We start from the raw sequence: 20,899 nt of genomic DNA, 5'->3' as shown, positions 1-20,899 counted from the left end.
TGATGGATGTGCCACAGATAAGACTTCATTCCCGCCCTCAAGATCCCTGCCAATCCCAGAGCCTTCTCCTGGACCATGCACCTCCCTACAGACCAACTCCCAGGCACATCAGGTGTGTCAGAGCAACAGGGAAAGATATTCAAGCTTACCCCAGGCAGAGGCAATGCTGCCAGCAAAGCACATGGAGATGATGTGACTATTTTTTCCTCCTTAAAAAGAACCTAATGTAAGACACCAACACATCTGCAAACAAATCACATTCTGCAACTTGCCACCAAGGTTCTGAACAGCAAACAAAAGGTTAAACAAACAAACCCTGAGCAATATCTCAGGCTTGACAGATGGAAAAAAAAAAAAAAAAAAAAAAAAAAGCTTTCAGTTTCAGCCAGTAACATTTCTTCTTCCCCAGCTGTAGGTTCATATTTTTAATGTCAGATTGCAAAAATAATAAAAGGGGCGGGGGGAGAAGACAAAGAAAAGCAAACATTTAGCTCACAACTGGATGGGAAATGAACTGGAAGCTCACATTTGTGTATATTTTTCCCTGGCAAAGAGAAGCCAGCTGGTATGTTGGAAGGTCCTGAAAACCTGTCCTGACATCAGCAGAAGTGTGAGCAGCAATACCTCTCCCGTGCTGGCTCATGCATTTTCTCCTATCTCACTTCATCTCTCACTAAGCTCGAGCGAGCCCACACTATTGCAGATTTATCGCCATCTGAAAAACATTAAATATCTCAGGGTTTCAAATATTTGCAGACAGCTGAAGAAGTGGCTGTGATGGAACTGTCTCTTTCTGGCATAAAGCTATCAATTTTCCATGAAAGTTGAGGCCTGGATTTTTTTTTTTTTTTTACTTTTTTACCCCGGTAAAAAACTGTAACAAACGACTCCCCTTTTAGCGAGCGCAAGGAAAGCAGTCATTATTACCAAATGTGTGCACGCACAAGTAACTAAGGGAAAATAAATCCCATTTGAAGGTTAATTAACTAAGGCAGGGTCACAGCTTGACAATCTGCCCTCAGCAAAGGGGAAGCACAACATCGGAGGGTCTCTGAAGCAGAGCCATAATGAATTGTGACTTGAGGCTTGTCTATACAGGGAAATTACTGTGCAGCCAGCTCCAAGCTGGATTTATAGTGCTCACTCCACATTTATAGCATTAGACCCTTTGTGCAGACTAATTAGGAACTAGTTTACCTCATTTACCTTCTGACAAATGCTGCTTTGCACAGAAGCCCAGGAAAGCAAATTGAGCCCCATCAACTCCTCGGTTTTCAGCCTCACTGCTGGCTTTGCTCAGGGAGTAGCCTGTCCAGTCTGGGGAGTGAGAAAGGGGTGAGGACAGACACATTCAGCCCCCAGAATGAGAGCAAGAGCTTGGGCTTGGGCCCAGCACCCTTCAGTGCCCCCAGATTTGCATGGAAACAAGCCTGCAACAATAGTCACATCCATCCTTGTCAGAAAGCTGAGGGTGAAGCACTGGAGGAGCCAGGGTACATTTGGGATCTCAGCATCTCATTCAATCCACTCCTCACTCCATCCCTGCCTGAGCTGTGGTGCCTCTCACAGCCTTGTGTGCCCAGTGGATCAGTAAAAACCAAGAAGATTTAACCCTGGAGGCTGCAGGGAGTCAGAGCAATGCCTGTGGGGAGAACCACACTTTCAGTGCAAAGCACAAAGGAGTTCTGGTGGAGCACACCAGGGCTGAGACCTACCTAGAATTCTCCCAAGGCAATTTATAAGAACAAGCAACTGGCTCACTTTGACTCTCCCTGGCCTCTTGGCCAAGCTGAAGGGTACCAAGCCAACACCAGGCCACCACAGCACTGAACACACACACCCACCACAGAGGTTTTGCACAGGTTGTTCTGTTTTCCCCCCTCTGCCATACACCAAGCACAGAGGCTGCAGGGAGCCAGTGTGCTGCAGAGGGGGCTGTGGCAGACACCAGCTGGCACAGGGACAAAGGGCAGGGCTGGCATGGGCAGCTCCAGGCCAGGAAAGGTGACAGGATCAGGCTCCCACACATTGATTGACAGCTAAAGTCAAGTCCTGTAAGGCTGCTTCACAGATGCTGGGTCACACATGTGAAGGTAGTCAAGAAACCAGGTGCCAAAAAGTGCTGGGGAAGGTCAAATATGCCATCAGCAGTTAAAAATAAACACACTTCTTTTGGCATTTTGGCCTTTTGAGGCACCATACAGACAGGGATGTTAACAGATGTCAGGAGGAGGAGGCGTGGGAAGAGCTGTCATGTGGGACCCTACAGAGACCTCAAGTCAGTTCACCTCCCTGTGCTGCTGTTTCCCTGAAGGAACAGAAAAAAAATAGCCTCCTCTGGGGAAAAAATTTTCCAAGTCTTAAGGGGTGGCAGAGGTCTGATAGGAAAGAACCCAAGCCATGGCCTTCAAGGTGAAACGTGGGTGCTTTGGCACCTCGTTTCCCCCATAGCAGAGAGAATGGGCAAGTGTTGGGGGTAACCTCAAGGTGCAGAACACACTTTTTGTCCAGCAGGGTCTCCAGCCCAGTGAAACAGGCAGCCAGTGGGGGACACACCATATGGTGGGCTAAAAGCTCCCCCTTTTGGGGAGATCCCTTTGGAGACAGCTCCAGCACAGGGAGGAGGTGTCTGGCAGACACATTTCCGTGCTAAAACCAGAGATAAGAGCAGAAATAACTGCCTATTTCTCATCTGCTGTGGCAAGAATGAAAGGGGTTCACTGTGAACATTCACTCCCTCTCTTCCCCTTGGGGCTTGGAAGTCCACCATCTCCTGTCTGCAGTGAGTTTTTTATTTGTCACTTTATCTCAGTTTTCTTTTCCTGCTTACAAACTGTAGGGTTTCAGAAAACTTCTGAGAGAGCTCCTTTACCAAAAAGGAAATGCTTAAAGCCAGCTTGACTACAAGGTGAGCTCTGCTGAAGGCTCAAGTCAGCTGATGAAAATGCTGCCTTTTCCCCAGTAGTCCAAAACCCAAAGGACATGGAGATAAAACCATCAGAGAAACTGCTGAAATGAGAAACAGGCACACAGGCCACCGAAAGACAGAGCAAACCCCAAGAGGCACCATCTAAGCAGAACCATATGGCAATCTCAGCCCAGCATCAAGAGATGGATTCTTTTCCTACCCGGCGCCTGCCTGTGCACTCTCCAAGAGCCTCACTGCAGTCCCTTCCAGCATAAAGCATCCCAAGTGACCTGCCCAAAGCAGCAACACCAAGCTAAAACCTCCCACATGACCCTTTTATTCCTCTGTCCTCTATCGTGCTTCTGTTTCCCCCCTTCCACTTTTTTTTTTTTCTTTCCATACCTAAATATTCTTTCACTAGTCACTCCTAACCCATTGTCATCTAAGACTCTCTACTTTCACCAACTGGATATTGGGAAAAATTTCTTCATTTGAAAGGTGGTCAAGCATAAAGACAGGCTGCCCAGGAAAGTGGTGGAATCACTGTTCCTGCAAGTGTTAAAAGAACACAGAGATGTTCAGGTGGTGCTTAGGGGCATGGCTTAGTGGTGAGCCTGGCAGTGTCATGTTAAAAGTTGGACTCTATGACCTTGAAGGGTCTTTTCCAACCTTAGTAATCCTGTGGTTCTCAACCCAAGCACCTCACAAGCTTCCACAAGGCTGGCACTATATACCAGCACCAGCCAGCTCATGAGAAATCAACTACAAGACAATATTCCACCATGGCCCATCAGATGAGCTCTTTCACAAGCAAGGAGGGGAAGAAAAAAAGCCAGTGAGAAGGGGAATTAAAAATAATAAAAATCTGTGGGCATAGAGTTTTATTTCCAGCGGTCTGTTCCAAAGGAGAGATTCACATTCATTGCTGGATATACAGATTTCATGCCCATGAAAATATAGATGGCCCCTTCTTTATGAAAAACAGCCTGGGGAATAAAATTGGTATAAAGCTACATAGTACAAAATCTGCAGGCTGGTCCTATGAAGTCACAGCCCACCGATGTGTGCATAGTGTCATATATTTACCTAATAAAATATAAATAATATTTTATGGAGGAGTCAGTTTATGAGGCTGTGTGTATGCAGAAATGGGAGGACCTGTTTTACAGGAGGGAGGGAAGGTTAAAAGAGCTGTGTTGTCATGCTGATTTACAGGCTGATTTAACTGGTATTTAAATATGATTATTTTGGGGGATGTGGGTGGTCATTCACAAGGGAAGGCCAATATCATTATTTAAGGAGTTTTCATTTCTTTCTTGGGCTCATGTAGTTGTATGAAATCTAAATACATGAAACTGCCAAAAACTCCAAACATCCATTTTTGGGTACGCTTGTATGGCGCCTTTACCCAAAGCACCACAAAAACCAGGTAAGAACCTTTATTCCCCAGCCTCTAAGAGCCAGGCTGTAACATCCATGACACAGACAAATCTCTGGGGACAGAAGATGTTCAGCAGCCTCCTCCAGCATGAGGAGGAAGGTGGCTTTCACCAATGCTGTCCTGACCATGAGGCTCCTCTCCCTCATGCCCTCACTCACCTCATATTTCTATGCTGTGCACACTCATATAGTCTTATTCTTATTTTAAGAACATGAATATATACATCTGAAAACCCAAACCATTAAAAAGTAGTTGGCTCAGACTTTTACTGGAACACGTGCACAAATATGTTGTTTGGATATTTTTATGGCCATTAACTTTTCCATATATAACCCAGACCTCCCATTAGGTGTTGTGAACTGGATCTCCTCTTTACTTGCCAAGTTATATTTCAATTAAATTAAAGTCACCTTTGGTCCTAATGAACCCCCGTTGTTTGCCTAATGCCATGATTAATTCCAGCTGCAAGGAATGGTATTAGCCTGGGTGGGTACATGGTTGAGGACTCTGATTCTCCTTCAAGATTTATGGGTGCTAGAGAAGGCTCCATAATTCATGTTGCTGAGCCTATAACTTCTCAGGCAGTAAACAGAAGCCTCTGCCACAACAGGCCTCCAACTGGTGGATTCACCCTTAATTTGTTCCTGCAGTAGGAACTCGACAATTCTTCAGGCATGGATAAACTCCTTTTTTCCCCCCCAAAGCTCAGCAGAAATAGAGGCACCCCAGACTCTGCACAGACACTTGGTGGCAGAGACCCTCACCTGCAGAGCCAGGAGGGACTGAAGCCTGGACTCTTCATCCACACCCTCCAGAAGCAAAGGGTTCTCTTAGACCACACCAGACTCACAGGGCCCAGAAGAGAAAAGCAAACAGGGCTCAGATTTTGTGCTGTGGTCTGAGAAGTGCTGGGCTCTGGTTCTAGGGCTAAACATTTATTTTGGATGCAAGACTAGTGTTGGAAGTAGAAGCCACAGGCCATTGAAACCCCAGGTCTCTCACATACACGTCCAGCCATGAAGATGCTCAGAAAGAAGAGGATGTCTCCCAGCACCCTTGCTCAGGGCCATTACAGTGATCCTAGACACACCTAGAGCACATCCAGTGGTCCTCCAGGAGATGCAGATGAGAGACTTAGCTGTGAACCTAAACCCACCCTTGTGATGAGATCTCAGCTTTGCCAAAAAGGGGCTGCCTCAGTGCTGTAGCAGGAACCAGACTCTAGGCACCACAACACTAAAGAGCAAAGGTCCATCCAAGTGCAGAACATCTTCCTATGCAGTAAAGATTTGCATGATCAACAGCCACTGTTGAACTTCTCCTTCATCACTGTATCTACCTGCCTTTGACCCCATTTACACTTACAGTCATGGCACCAAATGGCAGAATCTCACCACCTCCCTCCCTCTGGGGTAGCAAAGGCAGGTGCCTGCCAGGCACAGCACAGTGCTAGAGTTGTGCCAGCTCTGGCCACAGCCTCTAAATTCCCACTGTACCATGAGACCCCAAAGAAAGCATCATAGTGACCTACAAAACCCTTGAGTTCTTTTATTTTACAGGTGAACTTACTTATGGCCAGCCCCTTCTTCTCCTTCCCTCTGTATTAAGGCCATAGAAGTTGCCTGAGTATTCAAAAACATGACAAGATTATCAGTCCTTTTATTAGTGCCAGTGGCAACCTGATACCATGTCCCAGGCTGGCCACTTGCTTCACACCTCCCAAGCCAGCATAAGCCTTCCTTACTCATAGCTACAGAGGTTTCCAGAAAATAGAGGGAAATCAGCAAGTTTCCACAAAATGAAGTACTGTTTGGGTTGTTCAGAGATTGAACAGGATAGGAACAGATGGGATACTTCAGCTGTACGAGAATTTCTGCCCTCTCCTCAATAACATCATCATTACAGAGGGGAAAAAAAAAAAAAAAAAAAAAAGTGCTCTGTTGCCAGAACCTTGCTTTAGGTTTGTATCTGTGAAAGACAAGACCTGTTGCTTGGCAGTCTTCCACTGGCAATCAGCCTACAGGATCAAGTCTTAGGAGAATTATCACCTATTTAAACCCAGGTATATCAAGAGTAGCTCTATCTAGATGGAGTTTAAGACAGATGAGAATAGGGATATAATTTCAGAGGGGCCAAGGTAGCAGAAGCAACCATCCCTGATTTCAAGGTTCAGAATTGTCTAACTCCATAGAGCAGCTCAGTACAAAACACAGCCTGAGCACACATTACCATGTTCAGTTCCCATGACTTCTCTGGCACCCACCTCACCTAGACCAGCACTGCACTTGAGCAAGAGTGAAGAGGCAGAGCCAAACCATGTTACACAACTCCACAAAGAAATACAGAGGTTCAATATGCTTCAGACAAACCCAAGAATAACCATTACACTGTGGAAAGTATTTGCCACTAAAGCATTTTTCATTAGAAGTGGCATTTCTGAGCTTTCTATCCTGCTGAAAAGCAATACCAGCCTCACATCAGAAAGTCTTTAAGAAAAATTTCCATTGCTATAATTAACTTCTATGTCGAGATTGTATTGTTCCTCTTTCACAGAAAAATCTCAGCAAAATTTCCATGGTTTACAGGCTGCCAAAAAGGTGTCCTATTCCATTTTTCAGGAAAAACTTGTGGTCACAAGGCATCTAGGAGAACTTCAAGTTATACATAGGGTGCAGAACAAACACAGGATCAACATCTACTGCCCTGAAACCCACGACAAGCCAAATGAAAGACCCAGCTCATTCTGTTACACTGGGGCAGCTGCAGAGTCCTATCTGTTGGCCAGCAGTAGCCATGGGACCACAGAAAAAATACAACACAAGATCCAGCATGTTTGTACAGCATGTTCCTTCTCCCAGTACACCTTTTCTTTCAAGCTTTATTATTGACTTACAAAATATGTGAAGAGACTCTAGAATGAAGACAAAACCATAGACAAGGAATCTAAAAGGAAACCCAGGCAGCTGAAGCAAGCTGTGCTCCTCCCTGCAGCCAGCTCCTCACCCAGCTTGGTTTCAACCCCACCAGTGCTCCAGATACTCTCATACATGAGCTGGTATGAGTTCCCACAAGACCAAATTCACTTTTTCCAGACAGGAACAGCCCTGAGTGAGTCCCTGCAATTCCCCTGATCTCTGGTTTTGGGTTGCTAACACGTGCAGATTAATAGATCAGCCACTACAGGAACCTGCCCCAAGGTTACTGCAAAAGTCCTCTGGCTTGTGTGTTGCATTTCAGAGATGTGGAGGGGCAGACAAAACCCTCCAAGGTAACACCTAGAACAGAATTTAACTCTGTTACCTGTGCACTGAGCCCAGTAACTTCCAGATTTCTCTGTGCAGCTTGCTCCTCGCTACTCAAATAAAATAGGAAATGCTTGAATTCTACTTTGAATATAGATCTAGTAATAAGGTGCTGGGTTTAGCCATGCACCCCCAAAGGGGATTAATAATTGCATTTCCTCCTGGCAATAGCAGTCCACATACTAAGTAATATTAATTTCATCTTTCTTTCTGAGATTATAATTTTGAACTTTCTTCTCTAAACCTCAAGACCTAACTCCAAAGATAATGGTGATTGTTGATTTCCTCATCCCTGTAAAAAGATCAAAGCCTATCTCCCACTTTTTATACTCCTTGATCAGACTTAACTGAGCTTAAAAAATAAAACTGCTGTGAACTGGGTAGGCTGGGGGCAGGAAAAAAAAAAAAAAAAGGAGAAAAGGAATAAAGTCTAGTTTATGTCCATCAAGCCAAAGGAAGCAAAAAATGTTCAACTGTCCCACAATCATGGAAATATGATCAGCTAAACCCCACAAGGAGCTCAGAACCAGATGCATCTCATGCACACTGCTGCCCAGATAGTCATTAGGAGATCAGGGAAATGTGAATGCATTTTGGAAAAAAATACATGAGAGTGGAGGTTGTAACCATGATTACATTGGATCCATTGTTCATAAAAGCCTTATTTTCCTTCATTACAGCAGAATTTTCTTACATATCAGGAAAAATATCAGAAACAAGAAGCCTTGCTGTTTAAGCTGCACATTTCCAGGTTGCAATCTGGAGATGACACATCAGAGAGAGAAGGTCAGGAGATTGTGAGGCAGCTGACCCCATTCCCAGCAGAAGACATCCTGCCTAAGAACAAGGCATCATCTCAGCTCTCCTGCTTCCAAGCCAAGTGCACCAGGTTGGTGCTCAAACCCCCTCCTCCCCAGCCCCCACAATACCTGATCTGCTGCTGCCTCCCAGCATCCAAGCAAACCCCAGTACTGTCCATTTTTGTGGGTGCTGGATTCCAGGATCTGAAGTTGATTTGTCAGATGCAGGAATTCCCTTTATGAAAACCACATCCTGTTCTGCTACTGAATCTTGGCTCAGGAAAGCTATCTATAACACATCTGCCCTCACTCTGCCACTTAAAGACCACTGACAAGTACAATTAACACCAGGTCAAACATACCACTGCACATTTTAGAGACTCTGGTTTCAGCTGTTGTAATGAAGCTCTTTGATTGTGCCAATGACTGGTAACAAACACCAGGACATAAAGCCAGGTCCAGAAATATCTGCAGGATTTTTTTTCCCCCGAATCAGTAAGGATTTTAGTCTGTATTTTGCTTAGTAATTGAAAGAAAATGGATTTGTTAGGATTACTGTCTCTGTCCTAATATGAAACTTGCTAACTATAAATACCTATTTTATATATAGAATATAAATTATACAGGGTTAAATGATATCCCAAACCATCTCAATATAAAATTGAGCAGACTTGTCTTGACCCTCAGTTATTCAAGGAGGCCAGTCACCACGGGGAGAAAAAAAAAAAAAAAAAATAAATAAATAAAAAACCTACAACAATTTTAAAAACACGGAAACTATATCATTCCCAAATCTCTTCCAGGCCTGGTTCAGTCCCACTGATGCATCTTCACTTATTACAAAAAAAAAAAAAAAAAAAAAACAAAACAAAAAAAAGCCCAGTGTCTTGTCCAGAGAGTCAGATGAACAACAGAGTGAGGATATTCCAAGTTACCTCAGGAGAACATGAAGCTAACAGGAAGAGTAGATGTATTCCCCAACTTTCAGCAGCATCAGTTTAAAACTGATTTTTTTTGTAGTGCCATTAGACACTGCTCAGTCCAGGACTTGGTTTCACATGCAGGGAACACCCTGTGAAGGCTCAGGGTGGAGCTGCATGGACAGCACATTAGATGAGCACAGCTGCTGCTCTACTTGTGGTTTACTCATGAAGAAGGGAGAATTCCCAGAAATCCCATATTTTGCAAATATCCTTTCCCAAGGGGAAAAGAAATAATTTTAACATGGTTTCACAGAACCAAAAGACCTGGTTTTTGGACTGGTTTTTGGTTGCACTCCCATCTATACCTGATCCCCTTCACTGCTCACTCACCACCCCACAAAGAAGACATGTAGCTAAACACTTGTCCTAAAACAGCACGTCTGGATAAGAAAAACTGAAAAAATGAGTCTTCAAAACCAGGGTCACATCCTATGAAATGCTCCTTCTGCTGCTCTGGATCTCTGCAAGCAAATCATAGACTCACAGGTGTGGCTCAGTTGGTTTGTTCATTATGAAACCTGAGATTCTGCAGGTGACCTTCTCCCATCCCACCAGCCTGCACTACATACATGGGACAGCTGACAACACAAATACATCCAGCCCCTTATCTTCAGAAGGCTTCCAAAGACTGCTCCTTAAACGCCTGCACAATGTAGCAAAACAAAAGAACATATCTTTTTGGGAAAAAAAAACACACACATTCCCATCAGGGAATTGGAATATTGTTTACAAAATGCATCAAAACAGCTTTTTAATCTTCCCTTTGACAATATAAATCAAAGTAACTGCCATCCATGTCATATCTCAGTTCTCAAACCTAGAGGAGGATCACTGCTCATCAGAAAGGGACAAAGTTGCCCTAAGCAGCACCACAGAGAACTTAGCCAGAAGGAATTTTTGAAACACCAAAGGAGAATTGTGACTAGATATGAATAGGATAACATTGCAAGAAGCCCCAAAGGGGTACAACAAACCAATAGCAATAAACCTATGATGACAATCAATTTCACCTTTAAACTCATCTCTCCAAGAAAAGCAAACAGTTCTCACCTGTGAGCCCATGGCAGATGCTGACACACAAGGTCACAAGGATAAGGTGGCTGCATAGCTGGTGGGGCTTCTTCCTGAGGAACAAAGCTTCTCCTTACCTCACAATCCATGAAAAGTTTATAGCCAGGCACTGCTGTCCTGATGGACCACCAATCCCTGCTGCTGGCACATCAGGGAACCTGGGCAGAAGGCAAAACAGAGACTCATCACAAATAGCCAAAATGTTCCTCTCTCTCCATACCCCAACCACCCAACTCCATCCATCAAGAACATCTTTCCAAAGCAAATCCTTTTTAAAGCAAAACATGGAGCATGGACTGCCCTGGTAATGGAGGCTCAACATCCCACTGGATGGAGGCAACATCCCACTGCAAATGGGCAGAAGAATCCAGGGCAGATTATTCCCTTACTCAAATGGCATCCCAGGTAGAGTCACTTTCTGGAGGAGCCTGACTCTTCAGTCAGACTCAGTTAGCTAACACTTTTCACCTGGGATACTCATAGCTAAGCCCAAAATGGATTTGCTGGCAGTTTTCACCCCTTGCTGTCATATTGCTGGCACCTGGCCATAGCCCTGAGCAGTAAAACAGACAAAAGCACAGAGAAAATTATGGGATGAACTCTTGGAGCAGCCATACGCTCATCTAGAGTTTCAGACCCTTCATTTGCAAATCAGTTCTGGCTGACACTATGGCAACTGGGCCACAAGAGTGTTCCTTCTCCAAGAGGAGAGACAAATTAGCCCCATTCCTATTGCTTATTATTTCATGCTCAGCACTAAAAGCTTTATCCAGACTACAATTATTCCATCATTGACTTACAGCACAGGCGGCTTTGGAGGATCATCAGAAAATAAAGGAATGTCTCTTCAGCAGCATCTCTCAACTGCTATGCCTTAAAAAAAAGAAATTATATACATATATATTTATAGATGTCAGAGTTCTTAGAAGATAACAGAAGGAATTCTGAGCATTCAAGATGATGGCAATTTAAAATCCTTCAGTTAAACTACAGATATTTTGCCAAAGATTCTTTTAAAAAGTGAAAGGCTCATTCCACCACAACACAACTCTTTCCATCCCATGTACTTCAAGAAGAAACAATGATTATTCTCTAAAAATGTTTCAGAAATGTTTTTATCGAAAAAACTAGGAGAGAGGGCCTGATCTTTTTTAATCATTTTTTCCTCCTCTTCTACCTACTTTTCCTTTCCCCTACCATTTTAGTATAGAAAAAGAGGAAGTGCCAGTTACACACAAATTCAGCTCATGCTTGTTCATTCCATCAAAAATAGATTCAGAAAGTAAATAAAAAACTTTTTTCCATAGGAAAAAAAAAAATCACATTTTTAGAAAAAAAATTTTAAAACCCTTCAATAAACTTCCCTTACTGAGTTTTAACCTGGTGCTCTCTCCAATTAAGGCTACACATTTAAAGTCCTTCTAACAGAGGCATAACAAACCTATATTAAGCTTGTTTATTGTTACTTGCTAGCACAAAAGTTTCTTCTTTCCAGCTAAAACACCAACCTGCAGTCACAGCCTCGGAAAGAGCTAGATCCGAGGTCAGAAGCCCTAATTCCAAAGCCTCCTTTAATTTTACAATCAACAAATCCATCCCTGGTGAATATTCCAGAGATTACTTTCCAAGAGGCAGAGTGAGATTGCCTGCCTAACTGAAGGAGAAACAGGGAAAGAAGAAGGAAAGGAGGAAAGAAGGAGGAAAGAAGTTTGCACGAGATTTGCTGCCAACCTAAATATCCTGTTCTCCCCCTCCCTCTTCACCCCTGCTCAGCACCTTCTGCTGCACAGCTGAGCCTGCTGTGGGAAGAGGGATTTATACCAGAGAGGTGTGTTGGGCTGGGCTTGTTGTCACTGGGCAGGACCTGTTGTTAAGGGGAGGGGCTGTTCATCGAATCATAGAATCCTGGAATCTTAGAACCGCAGAACCCTAGAACCCTAGAATGTTTCAGGTTGGAAGGAACGTTAAGGATCACCTAGTTACAGCCCCCTGCCATGGGCAGGGACACTCTCCACTGGACCAAGTTGCTCCAAGCCCAATCCAGCCTTAATCTCTGCCGGGAATGGGGAACCCACAACTTCATTGGGCAGCCTGTGCCAGGTCTCACCACACTCACAACAAAGAATTTCTCACAGTGTCTAATCTAAATATCTTCTAGTTCAAAACCATTCCTCTTTGTCACTCCTTGCTGTGTAAAAGTCACTCACCCTCTGTTTTATGAGCTCCTTCAAGTACAGGAAGGCTGCAATGAATTCACCCTATTTTCATGGCTCAACAACCTCATCTCTCTTGCCTGTGTCCATAGGAGGGCTGCTCCATCCCTCTTTCCCATTTGTTCCCTTTGGACCCACTCCAGCATGTCCAAGACTTTCTTGTGTTGGGCCCCAGAGCTGGATGCAGAGCTCCAGGTGAGGCCTCACCAAGGCAGAGCAGAGGGGGAGAATCCCCTCCCTTGACCCTCTGGCCACACTGCTTTGGATGCAGCCAGGATTTTGGGGTTTTTTTCCTGTGCTGCGTGCACGTCCCCCTTTCCTCCACCAGACCCTCCAAGTCCTTTTCCACAGGGCTGCTCTCAGTGATATCATCTCCCAGTCCATACCCATGTCTGGGATTGCCCTGACTTGGGGCAGCATCTGGCACTTGCCCTTCTTCAAGTTTGTGGGTTTCCCATGGCTACTTCTCAAATTCCCTCTGGGTGACATCCCATCCTTCAGGAGCGTCACCTCCAAATTTTAGGGTGCCCTCGATCCCACATTCTGTTGAGGTCACTGATGGAAATATTCAAGAGTGCCAGTCCCAAGCTCTGTGGGACAGAGCTTGTCACCAGCCTCCACCTGGACACAGAGCCATTGACTACAGCTCTCCCTTGCAGCAATCCAGCCAGTTCCTAACCACCAAGTAGTCCAGCTTTCAAATCCATGTCTCTCCAATTTGGACTTAAGGATGTTGTGTTTTAAAGGCCTGTTGTGAAAACACAGGGCTAACAGACACACACACACCAGGGTGGCCACCAAGCTGTGATAGATGGCATCAGGGGCATTGCTTTCCTGGCTCCACAGCAGCACTGTTTTGCAGGGTTTGGGTTCTTTAAATGAATTTTAAGCATCCAAAGTGATGGCACCTCTGGAAGGGCACAGCCAGGCTGAATGCCACAGGATTCCACAGTGCTCCACAGCAATACTTGGCCCTACATGCTGCCTCCAAGTTAGTGGGTGCCTGGGTTGATTCCTTAGCCAGAATATTTGTCTCAGCAGTGTTCAAGAGAAAGAGGATTCCAAGCCAACTCCTACAACAATTAAAGTCTCCAGTATTATGCCCAGTAGAATCCACACTGAAACATCTGCCAAGCCTCATCCAAGTGCTGGCCTAGGAAAGCAAGGGAGACATTCCCTTAGACAGTTTGCAAAAGCTCAGTTTTAGTTCATGAGTGCTGCAGATTTATCAGAAGAGATGGGAAGTGTGGAGCATACCTTGACTGGCTCTCTCCATGCTGAGCTCCATCACATGCTGAGTTTGAACTGGGCTGGCCACAAGCCTTTTGGATGTGAGTGTGGAAACCACTCCATGACAGTGGAAGCCCAGCCAGGGCTTTGATAGGTTCTATGTGGTATTTCTGGGAGTTTCCACCCAGAGAAAATAATTAAAAACTGTGCTTTTCTACTGTGTTGGTTTCACGTGCTCGGGGGGAGCGGTAGATTTCCCCTCAGGGAAAGCACCATGAGGCTGGGGAGTGGGAGGGACTCTCCCGTCTCTGGAAGCTTCCCTGGTGAGCTGCTGACACCAATCAGAGAGCTGATTTGGTGATGGACAGCTCGGGAAACCAATGAAAAGTTATTTCACTTTCACAAATCACAGTGGCTCAAGTGCTGGGTGCTCTTCTTCTAGCCTCTGGAGGAGCGGGGACTCCAGCCAGGGCCCCGGCCCGGCTCTGGGCTTGGTCTGGGGCCTGGCCCGGCATCCCAGCCTGGCCCCAGCTCTGGGAGAGCCCTTAGTCCAGCCCCAGCTTGGCTCGGCGGGGCCGCATGGCCCCAGCACCGGCCACATGGACCCCCCAGCACCGGCCCCATGCTTTCCTCTTAACGATCTGGATACAATATTAACTTCTTAATGCCTGGATAAGATTCTCAATCTCCTGAACCCCCCTTAATGAGAAGGAATAAGTCCACAGAGGTCGGCAGAATGAAGATAAAGTTCCTGATGGGAAGAGATTGAAAAGATGCATCTAATAAGCAGCTGAAAACCTTTTTTGTGGGGCTATGAGGGGATTGTGACTTCACTAAAATTCCTTTAAACTGTGAAATATACTTGGGGAGGATGGGTGATTGAGATGAAGACTTTTTTTGCCTCGGGAAATTGAGCTCTCTGTTTTGGGACTGGAATATGAACAGAGACATTTGATAGAGAAGGAGATGAAGAGGATTTTGTTTTTCAGCAGCCTGCCTTTAAAAGTAGTACCCCACGTGTGCATCGTAACCCACAACACGGCTCTGGAAGGACTGTGGAAATGGGAGGAAATTCATGGTTCTGTAGTCCCCGACGGATGCAGACTGTGAAGGTGAAGACACCCCCTAAGTCTAAAGCAGAAAAAGGAACTTTTCTCTCTTAAGTGAACTTAACTGATTATTTGGGTAAATAACCTGTGGGAGCCCAGGGCATACCCCTGGACTCCTTGGGGGGTCTCAAAACCCCCCTGGCGAGGGTCTCAAAGACCTCTGAGTGAGACCCTGGTATCTCAGGTGCTGAATTCTAACCCCTGGGGAAAATTACAAACCCAGAGGGAATGGAAACAAGCTACCAGAATTAGTAAAGTGTAAATTAGACCTTCAGAATGTAGAGAAATAGGTTTTTTGGAATGTTTATGATAAGGGACATGTGGCCAAGATGGAGAATTTGGGGGGTGGACACCTTTTCCTCCTTCTTCTCCATGTCGTCCATGTTGGGTGACACATTGGCACTTTTAGATTGGATGGGGTCAGGGCTGGACCATTTAACAAGATTGTGTTGTATTGGAAAATTGTTGTAAACATGTAGCACGTAATTTAGACTATATAAGATAAGCCCTGCCTTCACCAGGCAGATTCCACCATGGATGCCAGGCTGAGCAGACCACTGCTGGCCAGGCAAGAAATCCCTGAGATAAGAAATAATAAACAATCCTTGGAACAAGAGAAAACCGTCTCCGGCAATCTCTCTTCGGCTGCTTCAGAGAAAACCAGGGTTTGAACCACCTTCATGTCCCTCTGGGGTGATCTTGGGGCAAAGGAGAAACCTCAGACTGGAACATCTGGCATCTCTGGGTGGGCTCGAACCACCAACCTTTCGGTTAAGACTGAAGTGTTCTCTGTATGTTGTTGGTAAGGAATATGGAAGTAAGGGAGGAGGGAATAATCTAGGAATCTTATTCTGAATTTTTTTTGTGTTATTAATAAATTTCTTCTTGTACCTTTTTAAGTTTTAAGTCTGTGTTGTCTTTACTCCTTAATCCTATCTCTAAAGGAAATTAAATATTTAAAATTAGCAAACCCTCTGGTCACACTTGACATCTACATATGTGCTAAAACCTGAGAAATAGAGCATCTCCATGCTGTAATTGCTGGAGTAATCATTTCATGTTTCAAATAACAAGATTCTTCCTTCTCTGTCTCCAAAAGCAATGATCAAATACAGAGGTTGAAGTACCAAGAGATCCCCTTCAGCTCCTTTTCCTTGAGGTTGCCTTATATGCCCCTGGGGGAACAGACTCTGAATTAAATCTTTTTAGTGTCCTAGCACATGGCAACTCAGAATCCAGGAGGTTTCCAGGCAACTGCTCCATTCTGAGAAAGCAGCATCTCCAACCTGCTTTACCCCTAGAAATACTTCACTCAAACCATGCATGAATGGCAGAGATGTGTCTGGATGTTCATAGAATAAATGACACACACTGCTGACATAACTTAAAGTCTGTTTACACTATGGTGAGGTGAAATGAAGAGCTTTATTTACCTGCAAAAGAAGGTATCTATTTATCTACTTATCTATCTATACATACATATATACATATGTGTGTGTATATATATATATATATAGTTTCTTCCCCTGGATGATGGAAAAAGTCACTTTCTTCCATAACTCCCTGGTAAGCATTGTGCTCCTCTTGAAAGCCATGCCCAGACTAAGTCAATTAGAGCCAAGTATTTCCTTTCTATGCCAATCTCTAACGAAACCAAGAGCAGCTCAGTGTTTCCAAAGACAGGAGACCAAGGGTGCCTGTTGGCAATTGCCCTCTGTGTGATCCCAGAGCTGTGAGGGTGCCACGGGAGCCATGTGGAGTGGGACAGGAGGGTGCAGGGAGATGGGGTTAGGGCAGGCAGAGAGCCCCAGTGGGTGAGCACACAGCTTCGTCTCCAGCTACCACTGCAGCACCTTTACAAAAAGTTCTCTGATTCCTGAGCTGGCCCCATTTTGTGGGCACAAGGTCTTTGCAATATTTCATCTGCTGAGGCACAGCAGGAATCCCAATAGGTTATTTTACAACCAGATGCAAATACACCAAACTCCATTATACCTAGACACAGATTTCCTGAAGGATGGTGGGGAAAGGAGCCCTCACTCCCCCCACATTTTCATTGCTTGATGTGGTCGCTGTGTGCCACCACAGCATCCACATCAACTCACCCAGCCCTGGCTGCACACATGTGATGGCTCAGCTGGGTTCTGAGGGCTTTTGCAGGAGGAGGTCGGAGGGCTCATTTGAGGATATCCAAACTATTTCAAACATTCTGCCCCATTCCTTTATGCTACAATGGCATAAGAAATGCTGCTTCTTTCTCTACACAGCACAGCAGATGCAGAGCCAGGAGTTTGAACACAGCTTTAAGCCATTGCTGTCAATGCAGCTTTCCTGGCTTCCCTTGAGTCTCTGCCTCATCGTGTCTCATGCAGCCCCCACTCAAAGCAGAGAGAAGGATAAACATCTCAGACAGTCTGGAAAGGCTGGGTATTCCTCCCCTTTCTGCATGACTGCCATGGACTTGTCTTCCAGGGTTTCACAGCTCTCCCTGGGCTCAGCTGTTGGTTTCGTTGCTCCATGCTTGGCCTCTCCTCTGTCCTCCCCACGACTCCTCGCAGTCGGGGGTCACTGAAGCTGGAGCTGCTGAGCCTCCCCAAGACCCTATCCCTCATTCCCAACCCATGAGTCACTTCCTCTCCTCAAACCTCACCTTTCAACTCCCATTTTTCATTTGCTTATGATTTTCTCTCTATCTCCATAGGGGTTTTTGCTCTACAGTGTTCAGTTGCAGCCTTGTTGGTGCAGGCAGGAGTGCTACCTGGGGTTTCAGCAGAAAATGGAGAGGGGTGAAGACATCACATAAACACACAGGGCTAAATCTTCCCTCCATGCAACACAGTGCCAGCCCCTGTGGGATAACCTGACTTGCATCTACTGAAAATCTAAGCTGTGTGGCTGTGATCACACCTTTCAATGTGATGACACCTTTTAATGATATTTCATTGGTATTTTGTGTTGAAATTATTTTCGTTTTTGGAAGCCATCAGAAATATGGCTTTTGGTAGGAAAATGTAGTATCTGGGCAATAAATTATCAATTACTATCAATTACTATTCAAGTAGCACACTGAAAAATCACTTCTAATTTAAAAAGAAGTATGAAAATATAATTAGTGATAATTTAGTTTTATACATTTTCATTTTAAAAGAGGTTTTAAATATCCCATTCTGTCTACAAATCATCACAAACTTTTCACTCATTGTAACACCATGCAGGCTGAGGTTTGGGTGTTTTGCAATCCTCAGCCCATGGCAAGCAGCAGCAAAGGGACTTCTGAAAAGCAAGGCCTGTCTTGGACTTCTGGCTCAGTGGTCTCTGGTGGACACATCCTTTATGGTTCTGTCTCACATAAGCATCTGTGGTTAAGCAATCCTTATTATTTCACTGCATCAGCTATGAATAGGAAAGTCCTCTGTGGAAAAAGTGGATGTTCAACCAAAATGGCTAGGCCTGGGATTTTAGGATGTGCAATAAGCTGTACCTGTAGTCAGGGCAAAGTAAATTCAGTAGCCACTATGGCCCCTTTCAAAATGTCACTCGTACTTTCAGCATCCTCCTCCTGAGCTCTTCTCCCCTTGCACCCTCACTAATGCTCAGTGACAATCAGTGCCATTTCCTCGAGGACCTGCCAGCTGAGCACTCTCCTTCCTCATTGAGGTGATGTAATTGTCCAAAGTTCTTGCTCATGGAGTTCTTTATGAAGGTCCCCAGCCCCAGCCCAGACCTCTCCAGCCAGTTTTTTCTTCCAAGAAACTACTGGGATTAGATATCTCTAGGAACTCATGAAACAGGTGCAGTAAATCCACAACCACCACAGGAGAGAAGAGCATCCTTCTTAATTTGTGCCACCTTCTCACAGCAAGCTCAGCCCCTCCAAGGCCCCTCAGGCCTGCCCAAAGCCACCAGTCCTTGCCCTTGACCAAAAAAATCACAGGTTGTGCTGGGGTCTGGGCTTGCCTCTCTGGTTTGCTGCTGGCTCATGCAAATCCCAGTTTTCTTATCCTTCTTGTTACACAGAACCCAAATGCACCTTCCCATCATCTTCCCTAATGCAAAGTCCAACACTTTGTCAGGGTTTGCTCCCTCTGGCCATGCCTGAGCTCTCCCTTGTCACTGCTGGAATAGTGACAGATGCAAACCAGGGAGGGAAGAGTGAGCCCTGCCAGGGGCAGGGGTCTGTTGTCCATGGATGGCCCCCTCAATTCCTGGTGACCAAGGATGTGGCAAGGGGGGAATGTGTGCAGGCAACAAGGGACAGACAGGGCTTGGGAGGGTGCTCTGCACTCACCTCAGGGAAGCCTGGTGGTGCTAGAGGATCTTCCACATCCCCAGATCAGCGAGCCAGAGATGAATTACTGGGGACAGCTGAGACAGGAGGCAAATGGCATCACACTGAAGCCGAACAAGGCCTGTGACTGTGCACTGTGGGATCCTAAATATTTGAAGAGCAAAGGTCAGGAGAACAGGACACTTCTCAGAGATGACTTTCTTCCCACCCCAGTAGGGATGTGGAACTGCTATGCCTGGAATGACCCTGGGCATTAGCCAGAGCCAGCTCCCCTATGGGCCACGCCAGGTCCAGTGGTACCCGCAGGGTTTTGGTGCCACCAGGGCCCAGCACGATGCCCTCCCTGTGCCTGCTCAGTGTCTGTGACAGACCTGATGTAGTGCAGGCTGAAGGCAGGAGAAAGGAGCCCTCTGGCCAAGCCACGTCCTCCTGGGGCATGGCAGGAGCTGCTGCCATGCTGATCCTCCTGGCCATGAAGGATTGTGTCCCCCATGCCTGCTGGCCAGGCCCCCAGCTGTCTCCAAAATAAACACTTGGGCATGACAACGCTGACATTTGCGTTCCACAAACAGGCGCTGGGAGAAGGAGGCTCCCCGTTCCTCCTTGCAGGCTGGTCACAAGGCAGAGACAACTCGCTCTGTGCGGGGAGTCTGGGGTCATGTGCCACACACCGTCCATCCCTCCCCGGAAAAAGCATCCCCCCACCACAGTCACAGCTTTTCCTGATGTCCCACGCCTGGCTGCTGGCTGTCACTGAGGTGTAGGCAGGGTTGGTGAGCTGGGATTTCACCTGCTGGCTCTTTTCATGCTGTAAGAGGTTAAAAATGCATCTGGAGGGAGGTTAGAAGGGTGGAGAAGTTGAGCAAAGGATTCTGCCATAGATGTGGACATAGAGGATCCCAAGGGTCACCACAGTCCAGCCCACCCACAGGAACAAGCATCTGACAGTGCCCTGATGGAGAAGGGTCCATTGGGACATCACAGGTGACAGGGAGGGGTTTCAATAAGGACACCTACCTCAGGGTGTCTTCTGATGCTTCAGCCTTTCTGACCTATCTCAATTCCTATTCCCATTTGGGAATCACGTGATACTGAGTACTAGCATCCCTGGGATTTCCCCTGGAGGGAGGGCTGGGGACAGAGGGCAGTCACTGGGAATGTGGTGCCAGTCAATTTTATTCTGGGAGAGATGCCAAAGCTGAGCACAGCTCCCAAAACAGGGCTTTCCTCACGAGCAGGCTGCTCTCCTGCTGCCCCTGCCCTTGGCTGAATGCTGTGGGGGAAGTGGGGAGAGATTGTACATCCCTGTTCTGCACCCCAAACACCCCCTGCAGGGGGGAGAGGTATCAACACCCCCCCCAGCCACAGTCCCAAATTCTCACAGTGGAGCTGTGTGAGCATTGCTGTCATGCTTACTAATTACCCAGATAATTCAGCTCAGTGAGAAATGAAGGGATTTATTTTTCTGGTTATTGATCCAGCCAGGTTAAGGCATCTGGAAACAACTCCCACATCTTCAAGCTGAATATTGAAGGACAAGTTGCAGTACCAAAG

General features: G+C 45.9%; 1 protein-coding gene across 3 annotated transcripts in view; it reads right to left on the bottom strand.

The window, feature by feature from the left end:
* Positions 1-8,278: 8,278 nt before the first annotated feature.
* The window catches only part of FOXD2 (forkhead box D2), a 34,350-nt gene continuing 21,729 nt past the window's right edge, over positions 8,279-20,899 (bottom strand). The window contains exons 1-5 of one of the 3 annotated variants that reach the window (XR_013775402.1): positions 12,269-12,359; positions 11,306-11,378; positions 10,485-10,663; positions 8,581-8,655; positions 8,279-8,488 (exon numbers count right to left, since the gene is read on the bottom strand). The gene's annotated coding sequence lies outside the window, so the exon portion shown is untranslated. Of the gene's footprint in view, positions 8,489-8,580; positions 8,687-10,484; positions 10,664-11,305; positions 11,379-12,013; positions 12,131-12,268; positions 12,360-19,345; positions 19,490-20,899 lie in introns of those variants that run through there. The other 2 variants (XR_013775403.1, XM_079314551.1) reach the window with 2 other exon arrangements.

This window comes from Erithacus rubecula (genome assembly GCF_903797595.1).
Source record: "Erithacus rubecula genome assembly, chromosome: 10".
Taxonomy (NCBI): Eukaryota; Metazoa; Chordata; class Aves; order Passeriformes; family Muscicapidae; genus Erithacus; species Erithacus rubecula.
Note: the sequence above shows the minus strand (reverse complement) of the source record. Positions and strands in the feature narration are given on the sequence as shown.